This window comes from Carya illinoinensis, chromosome 11 (assembly GCF_018687715.1).
Source record: "Carya illinoinensis cultivar Pawnee chromosome 11, C.illinoinensisPawnee_v1, whole genome shotgun sequence".
NCBI lineage: Eukaryota > Viridiplantae > Streptophyta > Magnoliopsida > Fagales > Juglandaceae > Carya > Carya illinoinensis.
Genome location: NC_056762.1, coordinates 19,780,709 through 19,795,309, shown reverse-complemented (window position 1 = coordinate 19,795,309; position 14,601 = coordinate 19,780,709). Strand labels below are relative to the sequence as shown.

At 52.5% G+C, this 14,601-nt stretch overlaps 48 non-coding genes across 48 annotated transcripts; all 48 read right to left on the bottom strand.

The window, feature by feature from the left end:
- Positions 1-120: 120 nt before the first annotated feature.
- LOC122286884 lies at positions 121-239 on the bottom strand. Its single transcript, XR_006234198.1, has one exon. It is a non-coding gene; the product is annotated as a 5S ribosomal RNA (ribosomal RNA).
- Positions 240-428: 189 nt separating this feature from the next.
- LOC122286883 lies at positions 429-547 on the bottom strand. The gene has a single exon (XR_006234197.1). It is a non-coding gene; the product is annotated as a 5S ribosomal RNA (ribosomal RNA).
- A 178-nt stretch (positions 548-725) lies between these two features.
- Positions 726-844, bottom strand: LOC122286882. Its single transcript, XR_006234196.1, has one exon. It is a non-coding gene; the product is annotated as a 5S ribosomal RNA (ribosomal RNA).
- Positions 845-1,033: 189 nt separating this feature from the next.
- Positions 1,034-1,152, bottom strand: LOC122286881. The gene has a single exon (XR_006234195.1). It is a non-coding gene; the product is annotated as a 5S ribosomal RNA (ribosomal RNA).
- A 189-nt stretch (positions 1,153-1,341) lies between these two features.
- On the bottom strand, positions 1,342-1,460 carry LOC122286880. The gene has a single exon (XR_006234194.1). It is a non-coding gene; the product is annotated as a 5S ribosomal RNA (ribosomal RNA).
- Positions 1,461-1,638: 178 nt separating this feature from the next.
- Positions 1,639-1,757, bottom strand: LOC122288541. The gene has a single exon (XR_006235799.1). It is a non-coding gene; the product is annotated as a 5S ribosomal RNA (ribosomal RNA).
- Positions 1,758-1,946: 189 nt separating this feature from the next.
- LOC122286879 lies at positions 1,947-2,065 on the bottom strand. Its single transcript, XR_006234193.1, has one exon. It is a non-coding gene; the product is annotated as a 5S ribosomal RNA (ribosomal RNA).
- Positions 2,066-2,254: 189 nt separating this feature from the next.
- Positions 2,255-2,373, bottom strand: LOC122286878. The gene has a single exon (XR_006234192.1). It is a non-coding gene; the product is annotated as a 5S ribosomal RNA (ribosomal RNA).
- A 189-nt stretch (positions 2,374-2,562) lies between these two features.
- Positions 2,563-2,681, bottom strand: LOC122286876. Its single transcript, XR_006234190.1, has one exon. It is a non-coding gene; the product is annotated as a 5S ribosomal RNA (ribosomal RNA).
- Positions 2,682-2,870: 189 nt separating this feature from the next.
- Positions 2,871-2,989, bottom strand: LOC122288555. The gene has a single exon (XR_006235812.1). It is a non-coding gene; the product is annotated as a 5S ribosomal RNA (ribosomal RNA).
- A 178-nt stretch (positions 2,990-3,167) lies between these two features.
- LOC122288216 lies at positions 3,168-3,286 on the bottom strand. The gene has a single exon (XR_006235487.1). It is a non-coding gene; the product is annotated as a 5S ribosomal RNA (ribosomal RNA).
- Positions 3,287-3,475: 189 nt separating this feature from the next.
- Positions 3,476-3,594, bottom strand: LOC122287614. Its single transcript, XR_006234904.1, has one exon. It is a non-coding gene; the product is annotated as a 5S ribosomal RNA (ribosomal RNA).
- Positions 3,595-3,772: 178 nt separating this feature from the next.
- On the bottom strand, positions 3,773-3,891 carry LOC122286875. Its single transcript, XR_006234189.1, has one exon. It is a non-coding gene; the product is annotated as a 5S ribosomal RNA (ribosomal RNA).
- A 189-nt stretch (positions 3,892-4,080) lies between these two features.
- On the bottom strand, positions 4,081-4,199 carry LOC122288190. The gene has a single exon (XR_006235459.1). It is a non-coding gene; the product is annotated as a 5S ribosomal RNA (ribosomal RNA).
- Positions 4,200-4,388: 189 nt separating this feature from the next.
- On the bottom strand, positions 4,389-4,507 carry LOC122286874. Its single transcript, XR_006234188.1, has one exon. It is a non-coding gene; the product is annotated as a 5S ribosomal RNA (ribosomal RNA).
- Positions 4,508-4,685: 178 nt separating this feature from the next.
- LOC122288401 lies at positions 4,686-4,804 on the bottom strand. The gene has a single exon (XR_006235663.1). It is a non-coding gene; the product is annotated as a 5S ribosomal RNA (ribosomal RNA).
- A 189-nt stretch (positions 4,805-4,993) lies between these two features.
- Positions 4,994-5,112, bottom strand: LOC122286873. Its single transcript, XR_006234187.1, has one exon. It is a non-coding gene; the product is annotated as a 5S ribosomal RNA (ribosomal RNA).
- Positions 5,113-5,301: 189 nt separating this feature from the next.
- LOC122286872 lies at positions 5,302-5,420 on the bottom strand. The gene has a single exon (XR_006234186.1). It is a non-coding gene; the product is annotated as a 5S ribosomal RNA (ribosomal RNA).
- Positions 5,421-5,598: 178 nt separating this feature from the next.
- On the bottom strand, positions 5,599-5,717 carry LOC122286870. The gene has a single exon (XR_006234184.1). It is a non-coding gene; the product is annotated as a 5S ribosomal RNA (ribosomal RNA).
- A 189-nt stretch (positions 5,718-5,906) lies between these two features.
- LOC122286869 lies at positions 5,907-6,025 on the bottom strand. Its single transcript, XR_006234183.1, has one exon. It is a non-coding gene; the product is annotated as a 5S ribosomal RNA (ribosomal RNA).
- Positions 6,026-6,214: 189 nt separating this feature from the next.
- LOC122286868 lies at positions 6,215-6,333 on the bottom strand. Its single transcript, XR_006234182.1, has one exon. It is a non-coding gene; the product is annotated as a 5S ribosomal RNA (ribosomal RNA).
- A 189-nt stretch (positions 6,334-6,522) lies between these two features.
- On the bottom strand, positions 6,523-6,641 carry LOC122286867. The gene has a single exon (XR_006234181.1). It is a non-coding gene; the product is annotated as a 5S ribosomal RNA (ribosomal RNA).
- Positions 6,642-6,830: 189 nt separating this feature from the next.
- Positions 6,831-6,949, bottom strand: LOC122286866. Its single transcript, XR_006234180.1, has one exon. It is a non-coding gene; the product is annotated as a 5S ribosomal RNA (ribosomal RNA).
- A 178-nt stretch (positions 6,950-7,127) lies between these two features.
- On the bottom strand, positions 7,128-7,246 carry LOC122286864. Its single transcript, XR_006234178.1, has one exon. It is a non-coding gene; the product is annotated as a 5S ribosomal RNA (ribosomal RNA).
- Positions 7,247-7,435: 189 nt separating this feature from the next.
- LOC122287203 lies at positions 7,436-7,554 on the bottom strand. The gene has a single exon (XR_006234506.1). It is a non-coding gene; the product is annotated as a 5S ribosomal RNA (ribosomal RNA).
- A 189-nt stretch (positions 7,555-7,743) lies between these two features.
- Positions 7,744-7,862, bottom strand: LOC122286863. The gene has a single exon (XR_006234177.1). It is a non-coding gene; the product is annotated as a 5S ribosomal RNA (ribosomal RNA).
- A 178-nt stretch (positions 7,863-8,040) lies between these two features.
- On the bottom strand, positions 8,041-8,159 carry LOC122288540. Its single transcript, XR_006235798.1, has one exon. It is a non-coding gene; the product is annotated as a 5S ribosomal RNA (ribosomal RNA).
- Positions 8,160-8,348: 189 nt separating this feature from the next.
- LOC122287430 lies at positions 8,349-8,467 on the bottom strand. The gene has a single exon (XR_006234725.1). It is a non-coding gene; the product is annotated as a 5S ribosomal RNA (ribosomal RNA).
- A 189-nt stretch (positions 8,468-8,656) lies between these two features.
- LOC122286862 lies at positions 8,657-8,775 on the bottom strand. The gene has a single exon (XR_006234176.1). It is a non-coding gene; the product is annotated as a 5S ribosomal RNA (ribosomal RNA).
- Positions 8,776-8,964: 189 nt separating this feature from the next.
- LOC122286861 lies at positions 8,965-9,083 on the bottom strand. Its single transcript, XR_006234175.1, has one exon. It is a non-coding gene; the product is annotated as a 5S ribosomal RNA (ribosomal RNA).
- Positions 9,084-9,272: 189 nt separating this feature from the next.
- Positions 9,273-9,391, bottom strand: LOC122288719. Its single transcript, XR_006235971.1, has one exon. It is a non-coding gene; the product is annotated as a 5S ribosomal RNA (ribosomal RNA).
- Positions 9,392-9,580: 189 nt separating this feature from the next.
- Positions 9,581-9,699, bottom strand: LOC122286860. The gene has a single exon (XR_006234174.1). It is a non-coding gene; the product is annotated as a 5S ribosomal RNA (ribosomal RNA).
- A 178-nt stretch (positions 9,700-9,877) lies between these two features.
- LOC122286859 lies at positions 9,878-9,996 on the bottom strand. Its single transcript, XR_006234173.1, has one exon. It is a non-coding gene; the product is annotated as a 5S ribosomal RNA (ribosomal RNA).
- A 189-nt stretch (positions 9,997-10,185) lies between these two features.
- On the bottom strand, positions 10,186-10,304 carry LOC122287202. The gene has a single exon (XR_006234505.1). It is a non-coding gene; the product is annotated as a 5S ribosomal RNA (ribosomal RNA).
- A 189-nt stretch (positions 10,305-10,493) lies between these two features.
- On the bottom strand, positions 10,494-10,612 carry LOC122287429. The gene has a single exon (XR_006234724.1). It is a non-coding gene; the product is annotated as a 5S ribosomal RNA (ribosomal RNA).
- A 189-nt stretch (positions 10,613-10,801) lies between these two features.
- On the bottom strand, positions 10,802-10,920 carry LOC122287210. Its single transcript, XR_006234513.1, has one exon. It is a non-coding gene; the product is annotated as a 5S ribosomal RNA (ribosomal RNA).
- Positions 10,921-11,098: 178 nt separating this feature from the next.
- On the bottom strand, positions 11,099-11,217 carry LOC122286858. The gene has a single exon (XR_006234172.1). It is a non-coding gene; the product is annotated as a 5S ribosomal RNA (ribosomal RNA).
- A 189-nt stretch (positions 11,218-11,406) lies between these two features.
- LOC122286857 lies at positions 11,407-11,525 on the bottom strand. Its single transcript, XR_006234171.1, has one exon. It is a non-coding gene; the product is annotated as a 5S ribosomal RNA (ribosomal RNA).
- Positions 11,526-11,714: 189 nt separating this feature from the next.
- Positions 11,715-11,833, bottom strand: LOC122287632. Its single transcript, XR_006234922.1, has one exon. It is a non-coding gene; the product is annotated as a 5S ribosomal RNA (ribosomal RNA).
- A 178-nt stretch (positions 11,834-12,011) lies between these two features.
- On the bottom strand, positions 12,012-12,130 carry LOC122286856. The gene has a single exon (XR_006234170.1). It is a non-coding gene; the product is annotated as a 5S ribosomal RNA (ribosomal RNA).
- Positions 12,131-12,319: 189 nt separating this feature from the next.
- Positions 12,320-12,438, bottom strand: LOC122287200. The gene has a single exon (XR_006234503.1). It is a non-coding gene; the product is annotated as a 5S ribosomal RNA (ribosomal RNA).
- A 189-nt stretch (positions 12,439-12,627) lies between these two features.
- Positions 12,628-12,746, bottom strand: LOC122287428. Its single transcript, XR_006234723.1, has one exon. It is a non-coding gene; the product is annotated as a 5S ribosomal RNA (ribosomal RNA).
- Positions 12,747-12,935: 189 nt separating this feature from the next.
- Positions 12,936-13,054, bottom strand: LOC122287209. The gene has a single exon (XR_006234512.1). It is a non-coding gene; the product is annotated as a 5S ribosomal RNA (ribosomal RNA).
- Positions 13,055-13,232: 178 nt separating this feature from the next.
- LOC122286855 lies at positions 13,233-13,351 on the bottom strand. The gene has a single exon (XR_006234169.1). It is a non-coding gene; the product is annotated as a 5S ribosomal RNA (ribosomal RNA).
- A 189-nt stretch (positions 13,352-13,540) lies between these two features.
- LOC122286853 lies at positions 13,541-13,659 on the bottom strand. The gene has a single exon (XR_006234167.1). It is a non-coding gene; the product is annotated as a 5S ribosomal RNA (ribosomal RNA).
- A 189-nt stretch (positions 13,660-13,848) lies between these two features.
- LOC122287631 lies at positions 13,849-13,967 on the bottom strand. Its single transcript, XR_006234921.1, has one exon. It is a non-coding gene; the product is annotated as a 5S ribosomal RNA (ribosomal RNA).
- Positions 13,968-14,145: 178 nt separating this feature from the next.
- On the bottom strand, positions 14,146-14,264 carry LOC122286852. The gene has a single exon (XR_006234166.1). It is a non-coding gene; the product is annotated as a 5S ribosomal RNA (ribosomal RNA).
- A 189-nt stretch (positions 14,265-14,453) lies between these two features.
- On the bottom strand, positions 14,454-14,572 carry LOC122287199. The gene has a single exon (XR_006234502.1). It is a non-coding gene; the product is annotated as a 5S ribosomal RNA (ribosomal RNA).
- Between the last annotated feature and the right edge of the window lie 29 nt (positions 14,573-14,601).

The following is a 14,601-nucleotide window of genomic DNA, read 5'->3' as shown; positions in this document are numbered from 1 at the left end:
ACCGGCGATCAGATCGATACCCATTGCTACGCGATGGGGTCGGTGCGATTTTCCTAAGAATCCATTGCCCGGTTCTCGTTCCGGTCCATCCGACCGGAGATACGGTAAAAATAAAAAGGGGGGGTGCAACACGAGGACTTCCCAGGAGGTCACCCATCCTAGTACTACTCTCGCCCAAGCACGCTTAACTGCGGAGTTCTGATGGGATCCGGTGCATTAGTGCTGGTATGATCGCACCCATCATGCTACCAGCGAAAAACTAATATAATCCTATTACGACCTAGCCGCACCCTGCCTATCTCATGCCAACCGGCGATCTGACCGATACCCATTGCTACGCGATGGGGTCGGTGCGATTTTCCTAAAAATCCATTCCCTAGTTCTCGTTCCGGTCCATCCGACCAGAGATGCGGTAAAAATTAAAAGGGGGGGTGCAACACGAGGACTTCCCAGGAGGTCACCCATCCTAGTACTACTCTCGCCCAAGCACGCTTAACTGCGGAGTTCTGATGGGATCCGGTGCATTAGTGCTGGTATGATCGCACCCATCATGCTACCAGCGAAAAACTAATATAATCCTATTACGACCTAGCCGCACCCTGCCTATCCCATGCCAACTGGCGATCTGATTGATAGCGATGGGGTCGGTGCGATTTTCCTAAGAATCCATTGCCCGGTTGTCGTTCCGGTCCATCCGACCGGAGATGCGGTAAAAATAAAAAGGGGGGGTGCAACACGAGGACTTCCCAGGAGGTCACCCATCCTAGTACTACTCTCGCCCAAGCACGCTTAACTGCGGAGTTCTGATGGGATCCGGTGCATTAGTGCTGGTATGATCGCACCCATCATGCTACCAGCGAAAAACTAATATAATCCTATTACGACCTAGCCGCACCATGCCTATCCCATGCCAACCGGCGATCTGATCGATACCCATTGCTACGCGATGGGGTCGGTGCGATTTTCCTAAGAATCCATTGCCCGGTTGTCGTTCCGGTCCATCCGACCGGAGATGCGGTAAAAATAAAAAGGGGGGGTGCAACACGAGGACTTCCCAGGAGGTCACCCATCCTAGTACTACTCTCGCCCAAGCACGCTTAACTGCGGAGTTCTGATGGGATCCGGTGCATTAGTGCTGGTATGATCGCACCCATCATGCTACCAGCGAAAAACTAATATAATCCTATTACGACCTAGCCGCACCCTGCCTATCTCATGCCAACCGGCGATCTGACCGATACCCATTGCTACGCGATGGGGTCGGTGCGATTTTCCTAAAAATCCATTCCCTGGTTCTCGTTCCGGTCCATCCGACCAGAGATGCGGTAAAAATTAAAAGGGGGGGTGCAACACGAGGACTTCCCAGGAGGTCACCCATCCTAGTACTACTCTCGCCCAAGCACGCTTAACTGCGGAGTTCTGATGGGATCCGGTGCATTAGTGCTGGTATGATCGCACCCATCATGCTACCAGCGAAAAACTAATATAATCCTATTACGACCTAGCCGCACCCTGCCTATCCCATGCCAACTGGCGATCTGATTGATAGCGATGGGGTCGGTGCGATTTTCCTAAGAATCCATTGCCCGGTTGTCGTTCCGGTCCATCCGACCGGAGATGCGGTAAAAATAAAAAGGGGGGGTGCAACACGAGGACTTCCCAGGAGGTCACCCATCCTAGTACTACTCTCGCCCAAGCACGCTTAACTGCGAAGTTCTGATGGGATCCAGTGCATTAGTGCTGGTATGATCGCACCCATCATGCTACCAGCGAAAAACTAATATAATCTTATTACGACCTAGCCGCACCATGCCTATCCCATGCCAACCGGCGATCTGATCGATACCCATTGCTACGCGATGGGGTCGGTGCGATTTTCCTAAGAATCCATTGCCCGGTTGTCGTTCCGGTCCATCCGACCGGAGATGCGGTAAAAATAAAAAGGGGGGGTGCAACACGAGGACTTCCCAGGAGGTCACCCATCCTAGTACTACTCTCGCCCAAGCACGCTTAACTGCGGAGTTCTGATGGGATCCGGTGCATTAGTGCTGGTATGATCGCACCCATCATGCTACCAGCGAAAAACTAATATAATCCTATTACGACCTAGCCGCACCCTGCCTATCCCATGCCAACCGGCGATCTGATCGATACCCATTGCTACGCGATGGGGTCGGTGCGATTTTCCTAAGAATCCATTGCCCGGTTCTCGTTCCGGTCCATCCGACCGGAGATGCGGTAAAAATAAAAAAGGGGGGTGCAACACGAGGACTTCCCAGGAGGTCACCCATCCTAGTACTACTCTCGCCCAAGCACGCTTAACTGCGGAGTTCTGATGGGATCCGGTGCATTAGTGCTGGTATGATCGCACCCATCATGCTACCAGCGAAAAACTAATATAATCCTATTACGACCTAGCCGCACCCTGCCTATCCCATGCCAACCGGCGATCAGATCGATACCCATTGCTACGCGATGGGGTCGGTGCGATTTTCCTAAGAATCCATTGCCCGGTTCTCGTTCCGGTACATCCGACCGGAGATACGGTAAAAATAAAAAGGGGGGGTGCAACACGAGGACTTCCCAGGAGGTCACCCATCCTAGTACTACTCTCGCCCAAGCACGCTTAACTGCGGAGTTCTGATGGGATCCGGTGCATTAGTGCTGGTATGATCGCACCCATCATGCTACCAGCGAAAAACTAATATAATCCTATTACGACCTAGCCGCACCCTGCCTATCTCATGCCAACCGGCGATCTGACCGATACCCATTGCTACGCGATGGGGTCGGTGCGATTTTCCTAAAAATCCATTCCCTGGTTCTCGTTCCGGTCCATCCGACCAGAGATGCGGTAAAAATTAAAAGGGGGGTTGCAACACGAGGACTTCCCAGGAGGTCACCCATCCTAGTACTACTCTCGCCCAAGCACGCTTAACTGCAGAGTTCTGATGGGATCCGGTGCATTAGTGCTGGTATGATCGCACCCATCATGCTACCAGCGAAAAACTAATATAATCCTATTACGACCTAGCCGCACCCTGCCTATCCCATGCCAACTGGCGATCTGATTGATAGCGATGGGGTCGGTGCGATTTTCCTAAGAATCCATTGCCCGGTTGTCGTTCCGGTCCATCCGACCGGAGATGCGGTAAAAATAAAAAAAGGGGGTGCAACACGAGGACTTCCCAGGAGGTCACCCATCCTAGTACTACTCTCGCCCAAGCACGCTTAACTGCGGAGTTCTGATGGGATCCAGTGCATTAGTGCTGGTTTGATCGCACCCATCATGCTACCAGCGAAAAACTAATATAATCCTATTACGACCTAGCCGCACCCTGCCTATCTCATGCCAACCGGCGATCTGACCGATACCCATTGCTACGCGATGGGGTCGGTGCGATTTTCCTAAAAATCCATTCCCTGGTTCTCGTTCCGGTCCATCCGACCAGAGATGCGGTAAAAATTAAAAGGGGGGTTGCAACACGAGGACTTCCCAGGAGGTCACCCATCCTAGTACTACTCTCGCCCAAGCACGCTTAACTGCGGAGTTCTGATGGGATCCGGTGCATTAGTGCTGGTATGATCGCACCCATCATGCTACCAGCGAAAAACTAATATAATCCTATTACGACCTAGCCGCACCCTGCCTATCCCATGCCAACTGGCGATCTGATTGATAGCGATGGGGTCGGTGCGATTTTCCTAAGAATCCATTGCCCGGTTGTCGTTCCGGTCCATCCGACCGGAGATGCGGTAAAAATAAAAAGGGGGGGTGCAACACGAGGACTTCCCAGGAGGTCACCCATCCTAGTACTACTCTCGCCCAAGCACGCTTAACTGCGGAGTTCTGATGGGATCCGGTGCATTAGTGCTGGTATGATCGCACCCATCATGCTACCAGCGAAAAACTAATATAATCCTATTACGACCTAGCCGCACCATGCCTATCCCATGCCAACCGGCGATCTGATCGATACCCATCGCTACGCGATGGGGTCGGTGCGATTTTCCTAAGAATCCATTGCCCGGTTGTCGTTCCGGTCCATCCGACCGGAGATGCGGTAAAAATAAAAAGGGGGGGTGCAACACGAGGACTTCCCAGGAGGTCACCCATCCTAGTACTACTCTCGCCCAAGCACGCTTAACTGCGGAGTTCTGATGGGATCCAGTGCATTAGTGCTAGTATGATCGCACCCATCATGCTACCAGCGAAAAACTAATATAATCCTATTACGACCTAGCCGCACCCTGCCTATCTCATGCCAACCGGCGATCTGACCGATACCCATCGCTACGCGATGGGGTCGGTGCGATTTTCCTAAAAATCCATTCCCTGGTTCTCGTTCCGGTCCATCCGACCAGAGATGCGGTAAAAATTAAAAGGCGGGGTGCAACACGAGGACTTCCCAGGAGGTCACCCATCCTAGTACTACTCTCGCCCAAGCACGCTTAACTGCGGAGTTCTGATGGGATCCGGTGCATTAGTGCTGGTATGATCGCACCCATCATGCTACCAGCGAAAAACTAATATAATCCTATTACGACCTAGCCGCACCCAGCCTATCCCATGCCAACCGGCGATCTGATTGATAGCGATGGGGTCGGTGCGATTTTCCTAAGAATCCATTGCCCGGTTGTCGTTCCGGTCCATCCGACCGGAGATGCGGTAAAAATAAAAAGGGGGGGTGCAACACGAGGACTTCCCAGGAGGTCACCCATCCTAGTACTACTCTCGCCCAAGCACGCTTAACTGCGGAGTTCTGATGGGATCCGGTGCATTAGTGCTGCTATGATCGCACCCATCATGCTACCAGCGAAAAACTAATATAATCCTATTACGACCTAGCCGCACCATGCCTATCCCATGCCAACCGGCGATCTGATCGATACCCATTGCTACGCGATGGGGTCGGTGCGATTTTCCTAAGAATCCATTGCCCGGTTGTCGTTCCGGTCCATCCGACCGGAGATGCGGTAAAAATAAAAAGGGGGGGTGCAACACGAGGACTTCCCAGGAGGTCACCCATCCTAGTACTACTCTCGCCCAAGCACGCTTAACTGCGGAGTTCTGATGGGATCCGGTGCATTAGTGCTGGTATGATCGCACCCATCATGCTACCAGCGAAAAACTAATATAATCCTATTACGACCTAGCCGCACCCTGCCTATCTCATGCCAACCGGCGATCTGACCGATACCCATTGCTACGCGATGGGGTCGGTGCGATTTTCCTAAAAATCCATTCCCTGGTTCTCGTTCCGGTCCATCCGACCAGAGATGCGGTAAAAATTAAAAGGGGGGGTGCAACACGAGGACTTCCCAGGAGGTCACCCATCCTAGTACTACTCTCGCCCAAGCACGCTTAACTGCGGAGTTCTGATGGGATCCGGTGCATTAGTGCTGGTATGATCGCACCCATCATGCTACCAGCGAAAAACTAATATAATCCTATTACGACCTAGCCGCACCCTGCCTATCCCATGCCAACTGGCGATCTGATTGATAGCGATGGGGTCGGTGCGATTTTCCTAAGAATCCATTGCCCGGTTGTCGTTCCGGTCCATCCGACCGGAGATGCGGTAAAAATAAAAAGGGGGGGTGCAACACGAGGACTTCCCAGGAGGTCACCCATCCTAGTACTACTCTCGCCCAAGCACGCTTAACTGCGGAGTTCTGATGGGATCCGGTGCATTAGTGCTGGTATGATCGCACCCATCATGCTACCAGCGAAAAACTAATATAATCCTATTACGACCTAGCCGCACCATGCCTATCCCATGCCAACCGGCGATCTGATCGATACCCATTGCTACGCGATGGGGTCGGTGCGATTTTCCTAAGAATCCATTGCCCGGTTGTCGTTCCGGTCCATCCGACCGGAGATGCGGTAAAAATAAAAAGGGGGGGTGCAACACGAGGACTTCCCAGGAGGTCACCCATCCTAGTACTACTCTCGCCCAAGCACGCTTAACTGCGGAGTTCTGATGGGATCCGGTGCATTAGTGCTGGTATGATCGCACCCATCATGCTACCAGCGAAAAACTAATATAATCCTATTACGACCTAGCCGCACCCTGCCTATCTCATGCCAACCGGCGATCTGACCGATACCCATTGCTACGCGATGGGGTCGGTGCGATTTTCCTAAAAATCCATTCCCTGGTTCTCGTTCCGGTCCATCCGACCAGAGATGCGGTAAAAATTAAAAGGGGGGGTGCAACACGAGGACTTCCCAGGAGGTCACCCATCCTAGTACTACTCTCGCCCAAGCACGCTTAACTGCGGAGTTCTGATGGGATCCGGTGCATTAGTGCTGGTATGATCGCACCCATCATGCTACCAGCGAAAAACTAATATAATCCTATTACGACCTAGCCGCACCCTGCCTATCCCATGCCAACCGGCGATCAGATCGATACCCATTGCTACGCGATGGGGTCGGTGCGATTTTCCTAAGAATCCATTGCCCGGTTCTCGTTCCGGTCCATCCGACCGGAGATACGGTAAAAATAAAAAGGGGGGGTGCAACACGAGGACTTCCCAGGAGGTCACCCATCCTAGTACTACTCTCGCCCAAGCACGCTTAACTGCGGAGTTCTGATGGGATCCGGTGCATTAGTGCTGGTATGATCGCACCCATCATGCTACCAGCGAAAAACTAATATAATCCTATTACGACCTAGCCGCACCCTGCCTATCTCATGCCAACCGGCGATCTGACCGATACCCATTGCTACGCGATGGGGTCGGTGCGATTTTCCTAAAAATCCATTCCCTGGTTCTCGTTCCGGTCCATCCGACCAGAGATGCGGTAAAAATTAAAAGGGGGGGTGCAACACGAGGACTTCCCAGGAGGTCACCCATCCTAGTACTACTCTCGCCCAAGCACGCTTAACTGCGGAGTTCTGATGGGATCCGGTGCATTAGTGCTGGTATGATCGCACCCATCATGCTACCAGCGAAAAACTAATATAATCCTATTACGACCTAGCCGCACCCTGCCTATCCCATGCCAACTGGCGATCTGATTGATAGCGATGGGGTCGGTGCGATTTTCCTAAGAATCCATTGCCCGGTTGTCGTTCCGGTCCATCCGACCGGAGATGCGGTAAAAATAAAAAGGGGGGGTGCAACACGAGGACTTCCCAGGAGGTCACCCATCCTAGTACTACTCTCGCCCAAGCACGCTTAACTGCGGAGTTCTGATGGGATCCGGTGCATTAGTGCTGGTATGATCGCACCCATCATGCTACCAGCGAAAAACTAATATAATCCTATTACGACCTAGCCGCACCATGCCTATCCCATGCCAACCGGCGATCTGATCGATACCCATCGCTACGCGATGGGGTCGGTGCGATTTTCCTAAGAATCCATTGCCCGGTTGTCGTTCCGGTCCATCCGACCGGAGATGCGGTAAAAATAAAAAGGGGGGGTGCAACACGAGGACTTCCCAGGAGGTCACCCATCCTAGTACTACTCTCGCCCAAGCACGCTTAACTGCGGAGTTCTGATGGGATCCGGTGCATTAGTGCAGGTATGATCGCACCCATCATGCTACCAGCGAAAAACTAATATAATCCTATTACGACCTAGCCGCACCATGCCTATCCCATGCCAACCGGCGATCTGATCGATACCCATTGCTACGCGATGGGGTCGGTGCGATTTTCCTAAGAATCCATTGCCCGGTTGTCGTTCCGGTCCATCCGACCGGAGATGCGGTAAAAATAAAAAGGGGGGGTGCAACACGAGGACTTCCCAGGAGGTCACCCATCCTAGTACTACTCTCGCCCAAGCACGCTTAACTGCGGAGTTCTGATGGGATCCGGTGCATTAGTGCTGGTATGATCGCACCCATCATGCTACCAGCGAAAAACTAATATAATCCTATTACGACCTAGCCGCACCCTGCCTATCCCATGCCAACTGGCGATCTGATTGATAGCGATGGGGTCGGTGCGATTTTCCTAAGAATCCATTGCCCGGTTGTCGTTCCGGTCCATCCGACCGGAGATGCGGTAAAAATAAAAAGGGGGGGTGCAACACGAGGACTTCCCAGGAGGTCACCCATCCTAGTACTACTCTCGCCCAAGCACGCTTAACTGCGAAGTTCTGATGGGATCCAGTGCATTAGTGCTGGTATGATCGCACCCATCATGCTACCAGCGAAAAACTAATATAATCTTATTACGACCTAGCCGCACCATGCCTATCCCATGCCAACCGGCGATCTGATCGATACCCATTGCTACGCGATGGGGTCGGTGCGATTTTCCTAAGAATCCATTGCCCGGTTGTCGTTCCGGTCCATCCGACCGGAGATGCGGTAAAAATAAAAAGGGGGGGTGCAACACGAGGACTTCCCAGGAGGTCACCCATCCTAGTACTACTCTCGCCCAAGCACGCTTAACTGCGGAGTTCTGATGGGATCCAGTGCATTAGTGCTGGTATGATCGCACCCATCATGCTACCAGCGAAAAACTAATATAATCTTATTACGACCTAGCCGCACCATGCCTATCCCATGCCAACCGGCGATCTGATCGATACCCATTGCTACGCGATGGGGTCGGTGCGATTTTCCTAAGAATCCATTGCCCGGTTGTCGTTCCGGTCCATCCGACCGGAGATGCGGTAAAAATAAAAAGGGGGGGTGCAACACGAGGACTTCCCAGGAGGTCACCCATCCTAGTACTACTCTCGCCCAAGCACGCTTAACTGCGGAGTTCTGATGGGATCCGGTGCATTAGTGCTGGTATGATCGCACCCATCATGCTACCAGCGAAAAACTAATATAATCCTATTACGACCTAGCCGCACCCTGCCTATCCCATGCCAACCGGCGATCTGATCGATACCCATTGCTACGCGATGGGGTCGGTGCGATTTTCCTAAGAATCCATTGCCCGGTTCTCGTTCCGGTCCATCCGACCGGAGATGCGGTAAAAATAAAAACGGGGGGTGCAACACGAGGACTTCCCAGGAGGTCACCCATCCTAGTACTACTCTCGCCCAAGCACGCTTAACTGCGGAGTTCTGATGGGATCCGGTGCATTAGTGCTGGTATGATCGCACCCATCATGCTACCAGCGAAAAACTAATATAATCCTATTACGACCTAGCCGCACCCTGCCTATCCCATGCCAACCGGCGATCAGATCGATACCCATTGCTACGCGATGGGGTCGGTGCGATTTTCCTAAGAATCCATTGCCCGGTTCTCGTTCCGGTCCATCCGACCGGAGATACGGTAAAAATAAAAAGGGGGGGTGCAACACGAGGACTTCCCAGGAGGTCACCCATCCTAGTACTACTGTCGCCCAAGCACGCTTAACTGCGGAGTTCTGATGGGATCCGGTGCATTAGTGCTGGTATGATCGCACCCATCATGCTACCAGCGAAAAACTAATATAATCCTATTACGACCTAGCCGCACCCTGCCTATCTCATGCCAACCGGCGATCTGACCGATACCCATAGCTACGCGATGGGGTCGGTGCGATTTTCCTAAAAATCCATTCCCTGGTTCTCGTTCCGGTCCATCCGACCAGAGATGCGGTAAAAATTAAAAGGGGGGGTGCAACACGAGGACTTCCCAGGAGGTCACCCATCCTAGTACTACTCTCGCCCAAGCACGCTTAACTGCGGAGTTCTGATGGGATCCGGTGCATTAGTGCTGGTATGATCGCACCCATCATGCTACCAGCGAAAAACTAATATAATCCTATTACGACCTAGCCGCACCCTGCCTATCCCATGCCAACTGGCGATCTGATTGATAGCGATGGGGTCGGTGCGATTTTCCTAAGAATCCATTGCCCGGTTGTCGTTCCGGTCCATCCGACCGGAGATGCGGTAAAAATAAAAAGGGGGGGTGCAACACGAGGACTTCCCAGGAGGTCACCCATCCTAGTACTACTCTCGCCCAAGCACGCTTAACTGCGGAGTTCTGATGGGATCCGGTGCATTAGTGCTGGTATGATCGCACCCATCATGCTACCAGCGAAAAACTAATATAATCCTATTACGACCTAGCCGCACCATGCCTATCCCATGCCAACCGGCGATCTGATCGATACCCATCGCTACGCGATGGGGTCGGTGCGATTTTCCTAAGAATCCATTGCCCGGTTGTCGTTCCGGTCCATCCGACCGGAGATGCGGTAAAAATAAAAAGGGGGGGTGCAACACGAGGACTTCCCAGGAGGTCACCCATCCTAGTACTACTCTCGCCCAAGCACGCTTAACTGCGGAGTTCTGATGGGATCCGGTGCATTAGTGCAGGTATGATCGCACCCATCATGCTACCAGCGAAAAACTAATATAATCCTATTACGACCTAGCCGCACCATGCCTATCCCATGCCAACCGGCGATCTGATCGATACCCATTGCTACGCGATGGGGTCGGTGCGATTTTCCTAAGAATCCATTGCCCGGTTGTCGTTCCGGTCCATCCGACCGGAGATGCGGTAAAAATAAAAAGGGGGGGTGCAACACGAGGACTTCCCAGGAGGTCACCCATCCTAGTACTACTCTCGCCCAAGCACGCTTAACTGCGGAGTTCTGATGGGATCCAGTGCATTAGTGCTGGTATGATCGCACCCATCATGCTACCAGCGAAAAACTAATATAATCCTATTACGACCTAGCCGCACCCTGCCTATCTCATGCCAACCGGCGATCTGACCGATACCCATTGCTACGCGATGGGGTCGGTGCGATTTTCCTAAAAATCCATTCCCTGGTTCTCGTTCCGGTCCATCCGACCAGAGATGCGGTAAAAATTAAAAGGGGGGGTGCAACACGAGGACTTCCCAGGAGGTCACCCATCCTAGTACTACTCTCGCCCAAGCACGCTTAACTGCGGAGTTCTAATGGGATCCGGTGCATTAGTGCTGGTATGATCGCACCCATCATGCTACCAGCGAAAAACTAATATAATCCTATTACGACCTAGCCGCACCCTGCCTATCCCATGCCAACCGGCGATCTGATTGATAGCGATGGGGTCGGTGCGATTTTCCTAAGAATCCATTGCCCGGTTGTCGTTCCGGTCCATCCGACCGGAGATGCGGTAAAAATAAAAAGGGGGGGTGCAACACGAGGACTTCCCAGGAGGTCACCCATCCTAGTACTACTCTCGCCCAAGCACGCTTAACTGCGGAGTTCTGATGGGATCCGGTGCATTAGTGCTGGTATGATCGCACCCATCATGCTACCAGCGAAAAACTAATATAATCCTATTACGACCTAGCCGCACCCTGCCTATCTCATGCCAACCGGCGATCTGACCGATACCCATTGCTACGCGATGGGGTCGGTGCGATTTTCCTAAAAATCCATTCCCTGGTTCTCGTTCCGGTCCATCCGACCAGAGATGCGGTAAAAATTAAAAGGGGGGGTGCAACACGAGGACTTCCCAGGAGGTCACCCATCCTAGTACTACTCTCGCCCAAGCACGCTTAACTGCGGAGTTCTGATGGGATCCGGTGCATTAGTGCTGGTATGATCGCACCCATCATGCTACCAGCGAAAAACTAATATAATCCTATTACGACCTAGCCGCACCCTGCCTATCTCATGCCAACCGGCGATCTGACCGATACCCATTGCTACGCGATGGGGTCGGTGCGATTTTCCTAAAAATCCATTCCCTGGTTCTCGTTCCGGTCCATCCGACCAGAGATGCGGTAAAAATTAAAAGGGGGGGTGCAACACGAGGACTTCCCAGGAGGTCACCCATCCTAGTACTACTCTCGCCCAAGCACGCTTAACTGCGGAGTTCTGATGGGATCCGGTGCATTAGTGCTGGTACGATCGCACCCATCATGCTACCAGCGAAAAACTAATATAATCCTATTACGACCTAGCCGCACCCTGCCTATCCCATGCCAACTGGCGATCTGATTGATAGCGATGGGGTCGGTGCGATTTTCCTAAGAATCCATTGCCCGGTTGTCGTTCCGGTCCATCCGACCGGAGATGCGGTAAAAATAAAAAGGGGGGGTGCAACACGAGGACTTCCCAGGAGGTCACCCATCCTAGTACTACTCTCGCCCAAGCACGCTTAACTGCGGAGTTCTGATGGGATCCGGTGCATTAGTGCTGGTATGATCGCACCCATCATGCTACCAGCGAAAAACTAATATAATCCTATTACGACCTAGCCGCACCATGCCTATCCCATGCCAACCGGCGATCTGATCGATACCCATCGCTACGCGATGGGGTCGGTGCGATTTTCCTAAGAATCCATTGCCCGGTTGTCGTTCCGGTCCATCCGACCGGAGATGCGGTAAAAATAAAAAGGGGGGGTGCAACACGAGGACTTCCCAGGAGGTCACCCATCCTAGTACTACTCTCGCCCAAGCACGCTTAACTGCGGAGTTCTGATGGGATCCGGTGCATTAGTGCAGGTATGATCGCACCCATCATGCTACCAGCGAAAAACTAATATAATCCTATTACGACCTAGCCGCACCATGCCTATCCCATGCCAACCGGCGATCTGATCGATACCCATTGCTACGCGATGGGGTCGGTGCGATTTTCCTAAGAATCCATTGCCCGGTTGTCGTTCCGGTCCATCCGACCGGAGATGCGGTAAAAATAAAAAGGGGGGGTGCAACACGAGGACTTCCCAGGAGGTCACCCATCCTAGTACTACTCTCGCCCAAGCACGCTTAACTGCGGAGTTCTGATGGGATCCAGTGCATTAGTGCTGGTATGATCGCACCCATCATGCTACCAGCGAAAAACTAATATAATCCTATTACGACCTAGCCGCACCCTGCCTATCTCATGCCAACCGGCGATCTGACCGATACCCATTGCTACGCGATGGGGTCGGTGCGATTTTCCTAAAAATCCATTCCCTGGTTCTCGTTCCGGTCCATCCGACCAGAGATGCGGTAAAAATTAAAAGGGGGGGTGCAACACGAGGACTTCCCAGGAGGTCACCCATCCTAGTACTACTCTCGCCCAAGCACGCTTAACTGCGGAGTTCTAATGGGATCCGGTGCATTAGTGCTGGTATGATCGCACCCATCATGCTACCAGCGAAAAACTAATATAATCCTATTACGACCTAGCCGCACCCTGCCTATCCCATGCCAACCGGCGATCTGATTGATAGCGATGGGGTCGGTGCGATTTTCCTAAGAATCCATTGCCCGGTTGTCGTTCCGGTCCATCCGACCGGAGATGCGGTAAAAATAAAAAGGGGGGGTGCAACACGAGGACTTCCCAGGAGGTCACCCATCCTAGTACTACTCTCGCCCAAGCACGCTTAACTGCGGAGTTCTGATGGGATCCGGTGCATTAGTGCTGGTATGATCGCACCCATCATGCTACCAGCGAAAAACTAATATAATCCTATTACGACCTAGCCGCACCCTGCCTATCTCATGCCAACCGGCGATCTGACCGATACCCATTGCTACGCGATGGGGTCGGTGCGATTTTCCTAAAAATCCATTCCCTGGTTCTCGTTCCGGTCCATCCGACCAGAGATGCGGTAAAAATTAAAAGGGGGGGTGCAACACGAGGACTTCCCAGGAGGTCACCCATCCTAGTACTACTCTCGCCCAAGCACGCTTAACTGCGGAGTTCTGATGGGATCCGGTGCATTAGTGCTGGTATGATCGCACCCATCATGCTACCAGCGAAAAACTAATATAATCCTATTACGACCTAGCCGCACCCTGCCTATCTCATGCCAACCGGCGATCTGACCGATACCCATTGCTACGCGATGGGGTCGGTGCGATTTTCCTAAAAATCCATTCCCTGGTTCTCGTTCCGGTCCATCCGACCAGAGATGCGGTAAAAATTAAAAGGGGGGGTGCAACACGAGGACTTCCCAGGAGGTCACCCATCCTAGTACTACTCTCGCCCAAGCACGCTTAACTGCGGAGTTCTGATGGGATCCGGTGCATTAGTGCTGGTACGATCGCACCCATCATGCTACCAGCGAAAAACTAATATAATCCTATTACGACCTAGCCGCACCCTGCCTATCCCATGCCAACTGGCGATCTGATTGATAGCGATGGGGTCGGTGCGATTTTCCTAAGAATCCATTGCCCGGTTGTCGTTCCGGTCCATCCGACCGGAGATGCGGTAAAAATAAAAAGGGGGGGTGCAACACGAGGACTTCCCAGGAGGTCACCCATCCTAGTACTACTCTCGCCCAAGCACGCTTAACTGCGGAGTTCTGATGGGATCCGGTGCATTAGTGCTGGTATGATCGCACCCATCATGCTACCAGCGAAAAACTAATATAATCCTATTACGACCTAGCCGCACCATGCCTATCCCATGCCAACCGGCGATCTGATCGATACCCATCGCTACGCGATGGGGTCGGTGCGATTTTCCTAAGAATCCATTGCCCGGTTGTCGTTCCGGTCCATCCGACCGGAGATGCGGTAAAAATAAAAAGGGGGGGTGCAACACGAGGACTTCCCAGGAGGTCACCCATCCTAGTACTACTCTCGCCCAAGCACGCTTAACTGCGGAGTTCTGATGGGATCCGGTGCATTAGTGCAGGTATGATCGCACCCATCATGCTACCAGCGAAAAACTAATATAA